This window comes from Sorex araneus, chromosome 3 (assembly GCF_027595985.1).
Source record: "Sorex araneus isolate mSorAra2 chromosome 3, mSorAra2.pri, whole genome shotgun sequence".
Classification (NCBI taxonomy): Eukaryota; Metazoa; Chordata; class Mammalia; order Eulipotyphla; family Soricidae; genus Sorex; species Sorex araneus.
This window is the reverse complement of record NC_073304.1, coordinates 15774275-15788972: the sequence shown is the minus strand read 5'-3', so window position 1 is coordinate 15788972 and position 14698 is coordinate 15774275. Positions and strand designations below refer to the sequence as shown.

The window sequence follows — 14698 nt, the reverse complement described above, 5'->3', positions numbered from 1 at the left end:
GCACAGAAAACTAAATCTGCGTCAATGCCGGGACTCGGTTCTGTTTTCTGCTTCGTCATCCTTGCGTCCTCCTGTTTGATTCCTTGCAAGTTGTTCCTGTTCTCTGCCTCCGTCAGTCTATCCCCGCCCCCACCCTCTCGCCGGATCGATTTACATACCCGAGCCCCTGAATTCCCTACCCCACCTTCCTGTGTCTTGCATTTATTTCAATACGTAGCCATGTGGACGCTGTGGTGTGGGCACTTGGGTGCTTGTGTGTGGGCAGCTTTCCCGGTGGTTTCATTTAAATGTGGCGTGGGTGGGTGGGTGGGTGGGTGCCCGCTCTAATTCGTCTCGCACACGCAAAGCTCAGTTAAAAGCCAGAGTTCGCCTGAGCGGCGAGTTTCACATCTTCAAAGCCCCGCTCGGAAAGGAACTAATACGACGGGCGGGAAGGGGTGGGGTGGGGGGAGGCGGGGGATAAGGAAGAAATAAAGGAATAAAACCCAACTTCCCTGGGAACTTCAATAAATCCGGTAACTAGAGGCAAATAAATAAATAAATAAATAAATAAATAAATAAATAAATAAATAAATAAATAGATTTCGAGGGTTGGGTCTGGTCCTGATGAAACGCTACGACTCCTTCGCATGCCGGAGTCTGGCGCTGGAATCCTGCCACTGGCATCTGGCCACGCGAGTGCCCCCAGACAGCAACACGCCCCCCTGGAAACGCACGTGAACAAAGCGTTGGCCCGGAGAGCCGCCGCCTGCGGTTTCCTAGTTGGTTCCAGCTTCTCCGGAGAGGCGAGAGCGCGCACACAGGGTTAAGTTAGTTCCCTCCCAGGGCGGGAGGGAGAGGAAAAGGGGAGGGGGGCGGGACGCTGCATCCAGTCTCCGGGCTGGGTACCTTGGAGTTAGTTCCACGTTCAAAACCTGTCGCCTCCACTTGGAAGTTGGGCATCTCCCATTGTCGCCGCAGCAGAAGGCGCGCTCGGAGGAGAAGCCCGGTGGCCGCGATCTCCGCGCCCAGGTGCAGTTCGGATCCTGCCCGGGGGCGCGTTCTCCACCTCTCGGCTCTTGGGGGGGGGGGATCGTGAGGCAGCGAGGGGGACAGCTCCGCGCCCTGTCTACTCAGCTCAGGAACCAGGTTGGCACTTCTCAACGATGGGCAGGAGGGACCTCGGCGGCGACCCCTAAAATAATACCATGCCCCGGGAGCCCAGCTGCTGCCGCGCCAGCTTCTTCCCTTTCCACCTCCCAGACCCGGTCGGATTCGGATGAGCCAGCTTGGAGGAGTCGTGGCTGCCAGGTAAAGGCGCTCAGGGACCCGGCGGTGCGGCCGGTCACCGCCGGAGCCGCGGATCGGCCGGCTCCACGCGGTGTCTTGGTCGGGGGCAAGGGGTGGTTGTTGAAGCAGCTGGGGGCGGTCGCCCCGGTGGGTTATTTTAAACTCTTCCATCCCGGGAGCAAACGGGCTGCTTAGCTCCCCTGAAGGAAGGTCTAGGCGTAGGTCGAACCCGCCTCCTAGGGGAGTTTTGTAGCTAAATATTAGGTCAATAGGTGCGTTTGCTAGCCGGCTGGCTACGTCGATCCTAAAATTGGGGTCTCTAGCGCCTGATGCTTGCCCGAGTCCAGCCTCTCACCTCCCCAGAATGAATTAGTTAACTTGGAGGTAACAGGCTCCAACCACTCTTCGCATCCCGGAGCCGGCTCCATCTGCCGTTCATGTCACCAGCGGTATTGTCAAGTGTGTGCGCCGGACCAGCCCACGCCACGCTCGCCAGCGGAATTGACTAGTGGCCCGGAAGATGTGGCTCTTGGAGTCGGAGAAGGGGGTTGCTTTACTCCAAACCCACCCTCCCCAGCCCTGCGAGCCCTCACTGGCCGGGCACTGAGCCCCAGCTAGCGAGTTTCTCTGGCGCTCCCATTTGGGGGTGAAGAAGGCGCGGACGCCCTTCCACTAGAACTGGGGTTACGTCGCACTCTGCGCGGCGTGCGTGGGACGCGGGGAGGGGGCGGGAAAACCCGCCTCCGCTGCCCCTGAACCTGAGTGTAGGAACCAGGCGACTGGGTAGAGGGCAACAGAAGCCACCGTGCCAGCTGCCACCCTGGCTAGGGAAGGCTCAAAGCCTCCTGGAAAGATTCTTTTTTTCCGTACTCGCACCATCCAGGGCTCGCTCCCGCGCTTGGAGTGCCGGCGCGGTCACTTCTCATTTGCAATCAGATCCAAGATCAAGGTTGCCAGTTGAGGGCGGGAGACAAACTAGGAAAAGGAAGGGGTCGGGAAGAAGGTGACCTGGGGGATTTTGGAGGCAGGGGGTTGGACACATCCTTGCAGCCTGGGAAACTTGCCCTGGAACTCTTGGGGCTCTCCGGGAGGCAGCTCGTGGTAGGTGGAGACCCCCGCTGCCGTCCTCGCTGGCGCTCTGCTCCTGGAAAGTCCCAACAAGATGGCACTGTCTGTTCCAGCCCGATTGGCTGCCCCCGCTTTGCCCTCTTTTCCCCTCCATCTATCTCTTAGTCACACACTGAGTCTGGGGAAGAAGAGCGCGTGCATCCGTGTAAGTGAAAGTATTTTCCTAATCGCATTTGCATCATGCAACAGGAATAACGACCCACGCGCCGGAACCCGGGTCGTGTGCGCGTGTCTCGTGTGTGTGTGTGTGTGTGTGTGTGTCTGCGCGCGCGCGTGTGACCATGTGTGCCAGCGTGCGTCTGGGCGGATCTGTGCGTGGCTGGTGCTTGGGAGGCAAATCGGGCGTTTCTCCAAGTCTTTTTAACATGGCTTAAGCGCTCAAATACGGGAAGGCGGTAGACACAACGGGGATGCGAAGGAAATAAAAACAATTAGGGAAGTGGTGCCAAGTGACTCAGGCATTGGACTGAGTGAGGATCGGGAATGTGGTCGCGCCTGGGGCGCGTCCGGAAATCATCCCCAGCCGGTCACCGGCACCGCCCCTTGCCCCATGTTTCTGTCCCGATAGCCCAGCGAATCCCTAGAGAGTTGGTCCTGCGGTGGCTCTGAGCTCGCAGGCTGCTTCTCGTGTGGTCCTCCGACGGCGCATCCCAGCGCTGCTGAGCGCTTGGCGCGAGCTCGCTCTCCCTCTTCTGTTCATATTCAGCCTTTCAGACTTGTTAAAACATGACAGCAACTTACGGGGAGCCTGGGAGCGGCAGTGAAATAAGAGGAGCAACCAAGAGGCCTCTTTTTTAAATTTTATTTATTATTTATTTCGTAAGAGCCAGGCGCATTTTGTTTTCCTATATCGTTCTTGAACCTTGGCAGAAGGATTGCGAGTGGAAACGCCCGTTTGGAGATCAGGTTTCTTTAGGGGTCAAAGCCCGTTCCCTCAATCTCTGACTCAGAATTCGGTGGTCTATGGCAATCGGTGGGGAAAGTGAACAACGCTCTTTTTTTCCAGTGACCAGGGAGGGGGGCACCTCCCACGAAAGAAAAACAAAACAAAATAGGCTGTTGAAAAATAATCTTAAACTTTGTATGGTTTTCCCCAATTCCATGGCTGGAAGAGGTCTGGGCTCAGAGAGCTGGTACTGAGGCTGGGGGGTGAGGGTGAGGGGTGAGGATCACCAAGGTTGCCTGCCATTTGCAATAACGCCATCTTGGCTGAGAAGCGTTATATTTGCACCCTCTAATCTCCCGTTTCCATCATTTCTCCGTGTCTAATATCATCGATACTCTGGCCTGGAAGTACCAGTCCGGGTAGGCGGGGTGGGGCATCCTTTTTTTTTTTTTTTTGTCTGTTTGTTTGTTTCAACGCTCAGAATGTGACATTATCCTGAAGAGTTGGGGTGTAGGAGGTGTGTGTGGGGGCGTGAGGGGGGGTTGGCACGGGACAGGATGCCAAGCCAAGGCATGGGCAGCGGTGGCGTCCGTGCCGCGCGCGCGCGCGCGCGCGACCCGGAGCTCCGCAAAGCGCCCGCGGGGAGCACAGGGTTAAACGCTGAGTCTGACTTGGCCTCTTGGAAAGCTTTGGGTTGCAGCCGCGCCTCCCGAGCATTCTTTAAAGCAGAAATGTGGGAGGGACTCGGGGCGGGAGGGAGAGAGAAAGAGAACTCGAGCCGGGGAGCGCGCCAGAGCGCCGGGGACCCGGGGCGAGGAGGAGCGCGGGAGCGGCGCGGGCGATCCTGCGAATCCAGCCCAGTCAACAGCTCCCCGGGGGTGGGGGCGGGGGCCGCGGCGCCTACATTAGCCGGGCCCCGTCGGACCCCGGCAGCAGAGCGGCCGCCGCAGCCGCGGGACCCGCGCGGAACGAGCCCGGCGCCCAAGAGCCCCGGCGTCGGGGGTGGGGTGGGCGCCCCGGCTCTCCTCCCGGGCATCCTCCTGCCTCCCTCCTCCGAGGGGCCGGGGACGCTTTCCAACGCCTTCCCCGCTCGCTCTCCCACCCCTCCTTCTTTTCTTTTTTTTTTTCTTTGCTTTTTTTTTTCCCCTTCCCTTCCTTCTCCCCCCACCCCCCTCCCGCTTCACTCTCCGGGGACCCCCCGTGAGTGAGCTCGGCGGAGACCGGGAAGCAGACGCGGGGGCCGCGGCGGCCGGAGCCCCGAGAAAGTGGCATGCCCGAGTCCTGGAGGCGGAGGTGGCGGCGGACGGGGGGAGCCGAGGAGGATGCCGCGGCTCCGTAGGGGAGGCCGGCCAGAGCGAGGCAGGCGAGCGGGGCGGCTGCGGGCTCCGGCCTCCGCACCCCCGCGCCCCGACGCTGCTGCGGGCGCCCCCCGGCCCCGCCGCCGCCGCCGCCGCCACCCGCGGCTCCCGGCAAAAGTTTGGGCGTGGGGCACGACGCGGCGCTGAGCGGGATTACCGGCAGGGCTGCGAGGACACCCGGACCACCTTGGCAGGTAAAGCGCATCCCTGGCTTTTCGGGAGGGGGGGTTAGACCGCCCCCCCCAACACACACACCTCGGCCCGGTTCCGGCTGCATCCCCGCGCCCGTGGCTTGGGGAGGAAACTACCTGGGAGGTGAAGTTCAGGGTTCCAGGACTGGGTCCCTAACTCTGATGGACCTACAGCCCTGGGGAGAAAGGCTGGGGACTGTGCCCGCAGCCGGGTGGGCACGGGGGTGGGCGGGGGTGGCGGTGCGAATCTCCCCTGGCAGCGCAGGAGCCCTCTTCAACCCCCCCCCCCCCCCACGCCCGTTCCCGTCGCTAGCTCGTTGGTGATCCGTTGTCAATTTTCATGTGGCTATCGGGGACTTTTCATACCGCTCGGTCCCGGGGAAGTGATGCGTGAATTTCACTCCTCCCGCCCCCCCCCCCGTCCCCACCACCACCCTCACCCGCTCGCTCTTGCACCTTGTAAAAGCAATTCGAACCCCCTCCCGTGCGCCCACTCCGTTTGGCTGCTGCAGGCAAAGCCCATGTGGGTGCTCGTGTGTGCGCGGGTGTGCGCGCGGGTGTGCGTGAACATTTCGAGCAAAAAAAAAAAATTCTTCTTCCTCCTTTTGACATCTCAGGAGCCAGCGCTTTCTCCACTCACCTTCTGGCGTCAGAATAGAGGAACTTTAGAAGTCACATTTTGATGGAAGGGTGACATGAAAAGTGTTAGCTGTTGGTGACATGGGTTTGCTTAGTGTGTGTGGAGGAGGTTGCGGGGGGATGTGTGTTTAGTGGTATTGTAGAGAGGCATTATTTCCCATCTGTGGGCTTATAGCCTCAGTGCTGGGAGCGTAGGTGGCGTGGGGTGTCGTAGGAGCTGAGGCCAGGGCTATGGAGAGAAATAGCCTTCAGGTTTCTCCACAGCACCCTTTCTTGGGCTCAGAAAATCGCTCCTGCTTTGCATTCCGAGTGAGTGAAGGCTTAAAACCTCAACTCGCTTGAGCCCCTTTTTCCCCTGGTAGAGTTTTAAGTTTTGAAGCAGACCCGGTGTTTGCTGCTACTCTGTCCTCGCATCTTTATTATGATCATTATTTATTCACCTGGAAACTCATCCTGCGTTCTCTTGTAAATGGAAGACTCCAAGAGCTTTTGATTGATTTTTAGTGGAAGGAATCTCTTGTAAAGCTTACAGTAAGCTAATCAAGTGCAAGGCACAAATCCGTGTAAATGCTCACGCCAAGTGCAAGGGGCTGATTAGATTTCTTTACATGCTGCATTTGCTATGCAAAGCCTCTTGCAAATGGGAGCTTTTGCTCCCCACTCAGCTGGGAGGCTCTTTAATCACCTAGGGTTTCAGGGAGCTTTGGGGCATGTCCACTGGCTTGCTGGCTTATTGCTAAATTTATTATGTCTAACTTCACCCAGCCAAAAGGTAATATGAAGGGTAGCTTCCATAGCCGGGCTGATATTATTTGTGGATCTAAGCTGTATGATATTATGAAATCTCGAATGAAAGGATTCCCTAAACATTTTGAGGGAAATGGACTGCAGGTTGGCATTTGTCCAGAGATATACTTGGTTATTGTATGGATATAATTTTTGAGGCCAGCGTCTCCAGTATTAGAATTGAACTTAAAATATCACTGTTCAATAAGCAGCAGATATATACGTTCCATAGGCTACCATGTTAAAAGGAAATGTATTGGGGTACAGGGTGTGACATATATACCATGCAAAGTTGTTGTTTTTTTTCCTCTGCAGTTCATAGCTCTCCCTAATACAACTTTCCTTCCTCCTTTACTCAAAAACTCAAAGAGGAAGGTTGGAAGGATTTAAGGATCTTGACTAAATAGTGATGACAACGCAGCACAGTACTATCATGTTGAGTTGCCAGTGTCTGGGACTGAAAGGCTGAAAGATGAAATTTCAAAAACTGTCTCATGATTCTGTTAGTCGGTATGAGAAACTGTGGAAAGAACTGGGTGAGTTTGCTATACCAGAACCTTTCACCAACCTAGCATGAAAAGAATGCTATTTTTTCCCCTCTTTTAATGCACAGGTTTTAACACTTCAGTATTTTCATTGTAGTTTTAGAAATTCCAGGAGATGCTTTTAATTGATTAAAAAAGTAGATTTCCAAATGACCCCGTGTTAGAAACCCGGTATTACCTGCAGACTAGATTTTAGACGGTGTGATCTTTTCTGAGTTTGACTTTGACCTGCTGGATCTAATTTGAACCTCCTCTGATGCCGGTTTCACTTATATTCTAGCCACTGGAGAGTTTGATTTAAGAGTTCAACATTTTTTCCCCAAGCAGCACTCTTGCTTTTTAGTTTGAAGCTGTGGTTTCAAGAGAGGCTTAAGTACATGCAAGTCCCCAAGCCTTATTCTGTAGAGACCCATTGTGAACATCTCATCTAGTTGGATTTTTCAGTTGTATACTCCACAGGGCACAAATGCTGCTTCTGACATCAGCAGAGTCTCAAGTTTAAGGGACAAAAAAAGAAAAAAGAAAAAAAAAATCAAGGGTGATGAGCCACTCCTGGTTTTCCCTCTGTGTAGAAGATACCAAAAAAGGTCAAGGTGATGTAATTTATTTCTACTCAAGTCAGACTTTTCTGGATAATCATCTTTTGGTATCTTTAATTTCAATTCAAGTTCATTTTTCACTAGATTACTTTAATAACTTTGTGGTTTCTGCCACACTGATTCAAATTCAGTCCATTAGTGACCTCTATCTGTGAGAAGTGAATACTCATTGTTTTTCCTTCTCATCACAGTCTGCAGATTGTGTATGTGCTTGGGAAAGGCAAAACTGCTCTCTTGCTCTTTCTGAATAGTTAGAATTTTGAACTTGATTTTTCTAATCCGTGGCTCGGTACGAGCAATGATATTTAACAGCGGTAATAAAAGCATGATAGACTGTCTAGTAAATGGCTATTCCATATATAATCAGCAATATGATCACCATAAATAAAACTCCAGCGCTCTCCACTGCCAATAAATGGATTGTAGGGTAAGGTACAGTCATGTTTGGAGACTCACAAAGCTGCTGAATATAAGTAAATTGCATTACTTGAGTGCTTACATAACAAGGGAAACTTGAGACAAGCTCAGAGCATATGTACAGACCATACATATGGTAAAGAGAGAGACTTCATAGTAGCAATGAGGGTATGTCTTTAAGTCACTCTGCCTCTAGTGTGAACTTCTGGTACAGATCAAGGGCAAGGTGGGGTGAAAGAAGGGTGTCTATAAACAGATGGTCTTTTCAGGAGGCTTTTAACATCTTATTCTTAATCCAGCTTTGTCTTCTGAGGGTTTCTGAATCAAAATTCCAATTTCAGTTGATTCTTCTGAATGACAATCGAAGACAAAGTTTACTGAATTTCTTAGCTGCAGTGGATACCATTATCTGACCTTTTCCAGATGGGTTTTGATGTCATGGTATTTAAGGAACACGGGATTCATACGTAGATGTTCTTTCTTTTAGGCTCAAGAGCAGGTTTTATGCAAAATACTAAAAGATCAATTATTATTATTGTTATTCAAGTTAAACAACAGGTATGATATCTCAGCCACTCTCCAAATTGTTGCTTTACCTATTCAAAATTATATATATATATATGTATTTAGATATATGTATTGGGATCGGAATAATACAATCAATATCTTTTTCCTCCTTTCAGCAATGTGACCTCTAATTATATACGTTTATAGTAAAGCATACACTCACATGCACACATCCAGAACTGTTTTAAGACAGAAATTCTTTTCAAGGTTTTATATATGTTCCTTTTTAAAGAGCTATGACACAAATATTGTAATAAAAATATCCTGTGTTCTGATGAATACAGAGACTTATTTCAGTTGCACGGAACAGTAAAACACTGTATTAGCAAAATAATCAGTGGTATTTTCAGTACATGGTCAAAATCTGTTAGATTTTTTTTTCCCCTGGCGAATTTCACATCTCCTGGTCTTTTTGGTTTTCTTTGATTCCTTCTACTGTGGCTCTTTGAAGTGATTCAAAATTAAACAGTAGCTACTTTTTTAGGGAAATTCATCATGCTATGTTCAGGATTCCAGAAGAGTTAATGATGCAGAAAAAGTCCTGTAAAACATCTTTGTAAAAGAAGTCCTTCTCTTGCAGGCTACCCACTTACTGGCCTCCTGTACCATTCGCAGTGAATTGGAACTCCGGTCTTTATTTATTTTTGAAATACCACCTCTAACTTAATTTAATGTGGGATGTGTTTTTGCAGAAGCAGTCAGTACCCTGGGTCCTGGGTTGCCTGAACAAAAGCTGTGTCATTTGTACAGATCTATACTAAGGGAAGGTCAAAGAAAATATCCTTGTATAATTTGTGAAGTCAAAAAGCCACATTCATGGTTTTCAAACACTGGTCAGTTCTTCTGATGACACTTAATAAGGCCACACATTTGCTGGCAGTTTATTGGTTAAAAACCTCAGTTTTTTTTTTCTTTCAAAAGCATTCACAAAATAAACCTCTGGTGGTACTGCCATTAGGCACTCATTAGAACTGTGCAGTTTTTCTCACTTTCTTTCTAGTTTGCTTTTAGGGCATGGGCAAGAAACTTGAAAAAGGGTTCTCTGTTCCCCTCAGTTCATAGGTCAAGTATTATTTCTCTGTTCTCTTTATTAGACCTTTCAAGACATAGATGAAAGAATCTTCCATTTGAACCTTCTAAAAACCTGAGGGCTATTTTGGATTTCAACCCACTGAAAAATACCAGGTCCCAAAGTTCATACATGATGTTAGGCCTCAATACACTGAAGACTTCAACCTAGAGAAAAGCCCATTGGCTTCTCTAATGGGTTCGCAGATATATTGTCCGGTGAAGTCAACAGAGGTCATGAATCTGAATGGAAAACATCAGACCCGTATCATTCCTAAAATAGGTCCACGTGCTGGTGTCACTCTTAGCCTCAGCTGCCTATGGGCGTCACTTTCTTGAATATCCAGTTTCAAAATAGCCTCCGAGTTTCCTCACCACTTTACTTCAGGGCTTGGACTGAAATATCTTGTAGAAGGAAAGAATGTAGGGGATTATACTATTCCTCATGGATATTAGATAAAGAGATGGTGAAGAAAGGTAGGATAGTAGATTGGGTAAACATTTGTCATCGAGATTCCAAAAAATTCTCTTAGACCCAAAGGATGACATAAATTTTAAAGCACATTCATACCCACCATTTGGCTCCGCTAACGCCCTTCTCTTCTCCCATATAGGATTTCGTTCAGTTCTTGAGAGACCTACTGACCCAATCTCTCCTTAGGTATCTGAAACTTGAAAGAAGTGAAAACCTATCGTAGGATATGCAGAATGTTCCTTTAATCTATTGGAGTCATATGAAATGATGAACATATTTCATAGATGATATATTCTCCAAACACATTTGGAACGTTATTTTCCTTATAAACTTATCCCCCAAATGATCAAAGTTGTTTTTAAATATATGTTTAGATCCAAAAATAGCATTTTACTCTCTCCAACATGATCTTCAATCGAAATTTACCTGATCTGAATACACATTGTTTTATGATGGAAGCCCCTTGATCTGGGACTTTAACAGCAGCATGATATCAGCAGTAGGAAGACTGTTTTGGAGGGAAGAAGAGATGTGTTTATATAAAGAAAGCCTACATTCTCATGTCAACACACTCCTTTCTATATTTATGGCCTTGTATGAATTACTTAATCTCCTGGAGACTTAATTTTTTCTCCACCGAGTTCAACAGGGTTGCTGTAGGCTCAGATAAGATTAATGTGCTTGAAAATACCTTGATAACAATATGGTATTTTATTCCCAAAAAAGAGACATTATTCAAATTGGTAACATTTATCACTGGCTGACTGTCAGGTGCTAGTTCTGGGTTTTGTGTAAGTGGCAACTAACATCAAGAATTCTGCCCTGAAGAGATGTTTGTTTGTTGGTGCTCGAGATATTGCCTGATCTTGTCTGATAATCTTCTTTATCTCTTCTTCTGTTTATGATAGGTTCATTGCTTTATTTTTATTTTTTATGAACTATCTCTGTTTTGATACAAGTGTTCTTTTCAAGATCAAGGGGAATTAGATTGAGCTAGGTGCAAGGGCCAGAATTTTCTTCCTTGACAGCTTGGCGTGATGTTGGAACTGAACTTATCGCAAATGGGTTCCACTGAGTATTTTTTTGGAAGAAACCATCAACATTCCCTGAAGTAAGGTTGTTTCTCTTTTTGGCTGGATTTATACTTTGGCCATCCAAGTTACCTTATGCAAAACCACAGTCATTAATAGAATATCTGATGATTTCTAAAACTTTTCTCAAAATAAGGCATCCTAAGGCAAATGATTCAATAACTTGGCAGACCTCCTGAGCCCATTATCAGTAGATAGGAAGAGCTGATTTATTAGGACACCAACATAATTTCCAAACCTTGGCCTTATTTTGACTTTGTTAGTGTCATAAATTGTTTATTCAGGCTTTATTCAGCTCTATTTTTATAACTGTGGGATCTGAGACCATTTTAACTTTAAATGTTCTAAGAGTGAGCATACTCATTTCATTTTTCAAATTTGTATACCCATAGGCTTTGAAAATGTTACATTTTTGTTGTTTAAGGTTTTCTTAACTGAAGCCTGGATAAAACATGTTTACGTGAAATTGTCTGTATATAGTATTTAGGCCATGGTTCTTGATCAGAAAGAATCTTTTTTGTCAGTTATTTGAATATATGACACTCTGTTTTTTTTTCAGTTTCTGGATTTGCTCTTTGCCAAAGTTTTGATTCTTCCTTTTTATTTTATAAGTTGATTTATGTTTTAGTAGTAGTTTGTAAAGAACCTTAGACCTTTAAGCTCCAAAGTGCCATAGAACTACATTTTTACGTGATGAATTACTTTCATAGTTTAGCAAAATTAATCTGAATACCTTTTGTTCTGGCAGCGCTGACTGATCATTATATAACTCGAAGAAGAAAAATGTTTGCTACTACTCTGAAGAGTCCTGCTAATAAAACAAGAAGAATCTGTAGGTAAATGAGTGGGGACTGAGTGTGCATTTTGCCCTTTTTGGAGTGCACACAGCCAGATCTTTTACTGGGGAAAACTGTAATACCCTTAAGCTAGTTAGTGCGAATCCAGCCCATCTGTCCCTTATATAGGTAACCTAAGTTCTTTTCAGTGAGGAAATTTTCTTTCTCAGATAGGTCCTAAGGCAACTAGCTATAAAGGAAAGCACAGCATGTACGGAGGGAATAATTTTCTGTGAGCGGGTGGTCCTTATGAAGGAGATACTATTCTTGCTGATGCAAAAGTTATACACCAGACCATGAAGAAAATCTTTCCATTCTTTCATGTGATTCTTCCCACTTAACCATGAGGACTAAGTTTAAAGAGACGAATACAGGACTGTAGAGCCTCCAATGGAAAGTTCTGAATCTGGTGAGAGGGAGGGATATCCCAAACCTCATTGCACTGAAGTTTTGTCTGGTACTAAAGTCAGGGCATTCAACACTGATAAATGGGCCATGCATGTGGCGTTGCATCCAGGAGGAGAGCCTTGCATTTGGAGATGGATTATGCCTGGTTCTAAGACTGATTCTGTCACTTGCTGATTTTGGAGGCTTGGACCCCGGTTCGATTCCCAGCATCCCATATGGTCCCCCGAATACCGTCAGGGGTAATTCCTGAGTGTAGAGCCAGGAGTAACCCCTGAGCATTGCCGGGTGTGACCCAAAAAGCAAAAAAGAAAAAAAAATGTCTTTTGGGCTGGAGAGATAGTACAATGGGTGGGCACTTGCCTTTCCTGCAGCTGGTTTGTGCTGGATCCCTGGCATCTTTTATGGTTGCTTGAGCCCACCAGGACTAAGCCCTGAGCACTGCTGGATGCGCCCCTAAAGACTAAAAAAAAGTCTTTTACTTTTGTCTCACGTTTCAAGTGGGGCAACATCCTTTCTTCTTACAGATCTATTCTGAGCAATGAGAAAATGATATAGACTATCCAGCTCTCTGGCACAAAGCAGAGACTGAATAATGCTTATGGATACCCCTTACTTTTTGGGAAATGAACGTATGTATAATATCTAGATAGATAGATAGGTATATAGATAGCTATCTTTTTATTTCTCTAGAACCCTATCAAATACTTTTGAACCTTTAAATCTGTTCTCTAACGGGATACAATATCTTATTCAAACTAAAATTTTATTATTTATGCATCTAATAGGGCATGACAAGGACAGCAAAGGAAATAAGCACTTACGCAGTGCAGAATGAGCTCATGGAAGTGTATAGATTAGGCTGATGGTGGGAAGGAGACAGAGAAGGAGGGAGGGCAGAAATGAGGAAGTGTCTCAGTTTGGAGAAACAGAAAGTGGCATTAGCTGTATTCTATTAACAGTAGGTTTTTGGGGGGTTCATACATAACACAGCTTTTTGTTAATAAGGAATAATCACCCCACTTCTCTCTAAGCATTGTTCCATTGGTGATCAGTACCTACAGCTTAGAATAAGTCCTGTGTCTCGATTATGACACTAGGTACAGTGCCTGTAGCTATTATATCTTTTCCACTATAAGGGAATATTTATTAGAATCTGTTTGAAACACTTGCTTTGCACATTCATCACACACATATCTTGGCAAAGTCGTACAAATATTTTGTTTTAGAAGATTCTCATGTTAGCTATTGTTATGTTATATAATGCTTATTCTATACTTAGAGATGATTTTGTAATGTCTTGCTCATTTAAAGATAGATGTTAGAGTCAAAATGATGTTATCAGTTCAGTGTGGAAATATTTGAGAATTTTTAAGTTAAATCAAACAGAGCTACTCACTGCTTCTATAACATATGCAATCTGCTGATATTATTTTTATGTGTCCTTAGAATTGCATGTGTGCAGAGAAAGTTTTTGCATTACACTCTGTAAACTTACTAATGTAGAAAGTAATATTTAACAAGATGTTAGCACACTTAAGTCTCTAAGTCTAGAAACACAAGCTTTTCCTGTTAAGACCACATAAAATATAATGTTATATATATATACATATATATATACCTACATATGTATACATATAATTAATCAAATTGGAGCAGAGGGAACCAGGCACTAGAGTATATTTTGAAAGCTGTTAACATCTTAGTAAGTAGCTTCTGAACCAACATTCCACTCAACATGAAACAATAAGACCTTGTTTTGCTACTTTAGAACATGTAAGAGAGATTAACATTCTTTGGGAAATGATTTAAAAATAATTTTTTAAATCAAAATAGGTGAAAAACAGTTCAGTAGTGCTGACAACAGAGGAATTTGAAAGTCATTTTCGATAATCTCTGAATTCCAAAGTAATGCAAGGGAGTCATCTGTTTAAGTCAAAGGTTTGGACGTGGCATGTGGATAAAGCTTGGTTCCCTGTCCTTGTGACAGGCAACTATGATTTGTACTGGGTGTTTTGGATACCCATGCAAAATAGACCTCATGCCTGAAAATCAAGAAATCAGATCGTTTGGTCTAAACATGCCTTTTTTCCAAATTCGACTTACCCAATCTCAATTGAAAGGGCACTTGGTTAAAAAATAGGTCCACAGCCTAGAGATACTGATTCATGAAGACTGCCATGAAACCTGGGAATGTAGAAGGGCAACACTCAGGATTGGAGATTACTGACTTACATCATTTTAATGTTATTTATTTTTTTCCTAAAAATGCCAGAAAGCCCATTGGCTTCATAATCCTCTGATTTATAGTTACGTAAATTTCTGAGAGTACTTTGTATGTCTTTTGTGCCACATAGAAAGTATTGCCTGATTTTACCCACTGAACTTTGAGAGAATCCAGACATTGGGATTGGCTAACTCTTGGCAACCAAGGTTTC

General features: G+C 46.2%; 1 protein-coding gene across 2 annotated transcripts in view; it reads left to right on the top strand.

Annotated features, from left to right (window-relative positions):
* Positions 1-1049: 1049 nt before the first annotated feature.
* Positions 1050-14698, top strand: part of FLRT2 (fibronectin leucine rich transmembrane protein 2) — a 105256-nt gene continuing 91607 nt past the window's right edge. Inside the window, exon 1 of one of the 2 annotated variants that reach the window (XM_055130314.1) lies at positions 1050-1290. The gene's annotated coding sequence lies outside the window, so the exon portion shown is untranslated. Of the gene's footprint in view, positions 1291-4698; positions 4836-14698 lie in introns of those variants that run through there. The other variant, XM_055130313.1, reaches the window with a different exon arrangement.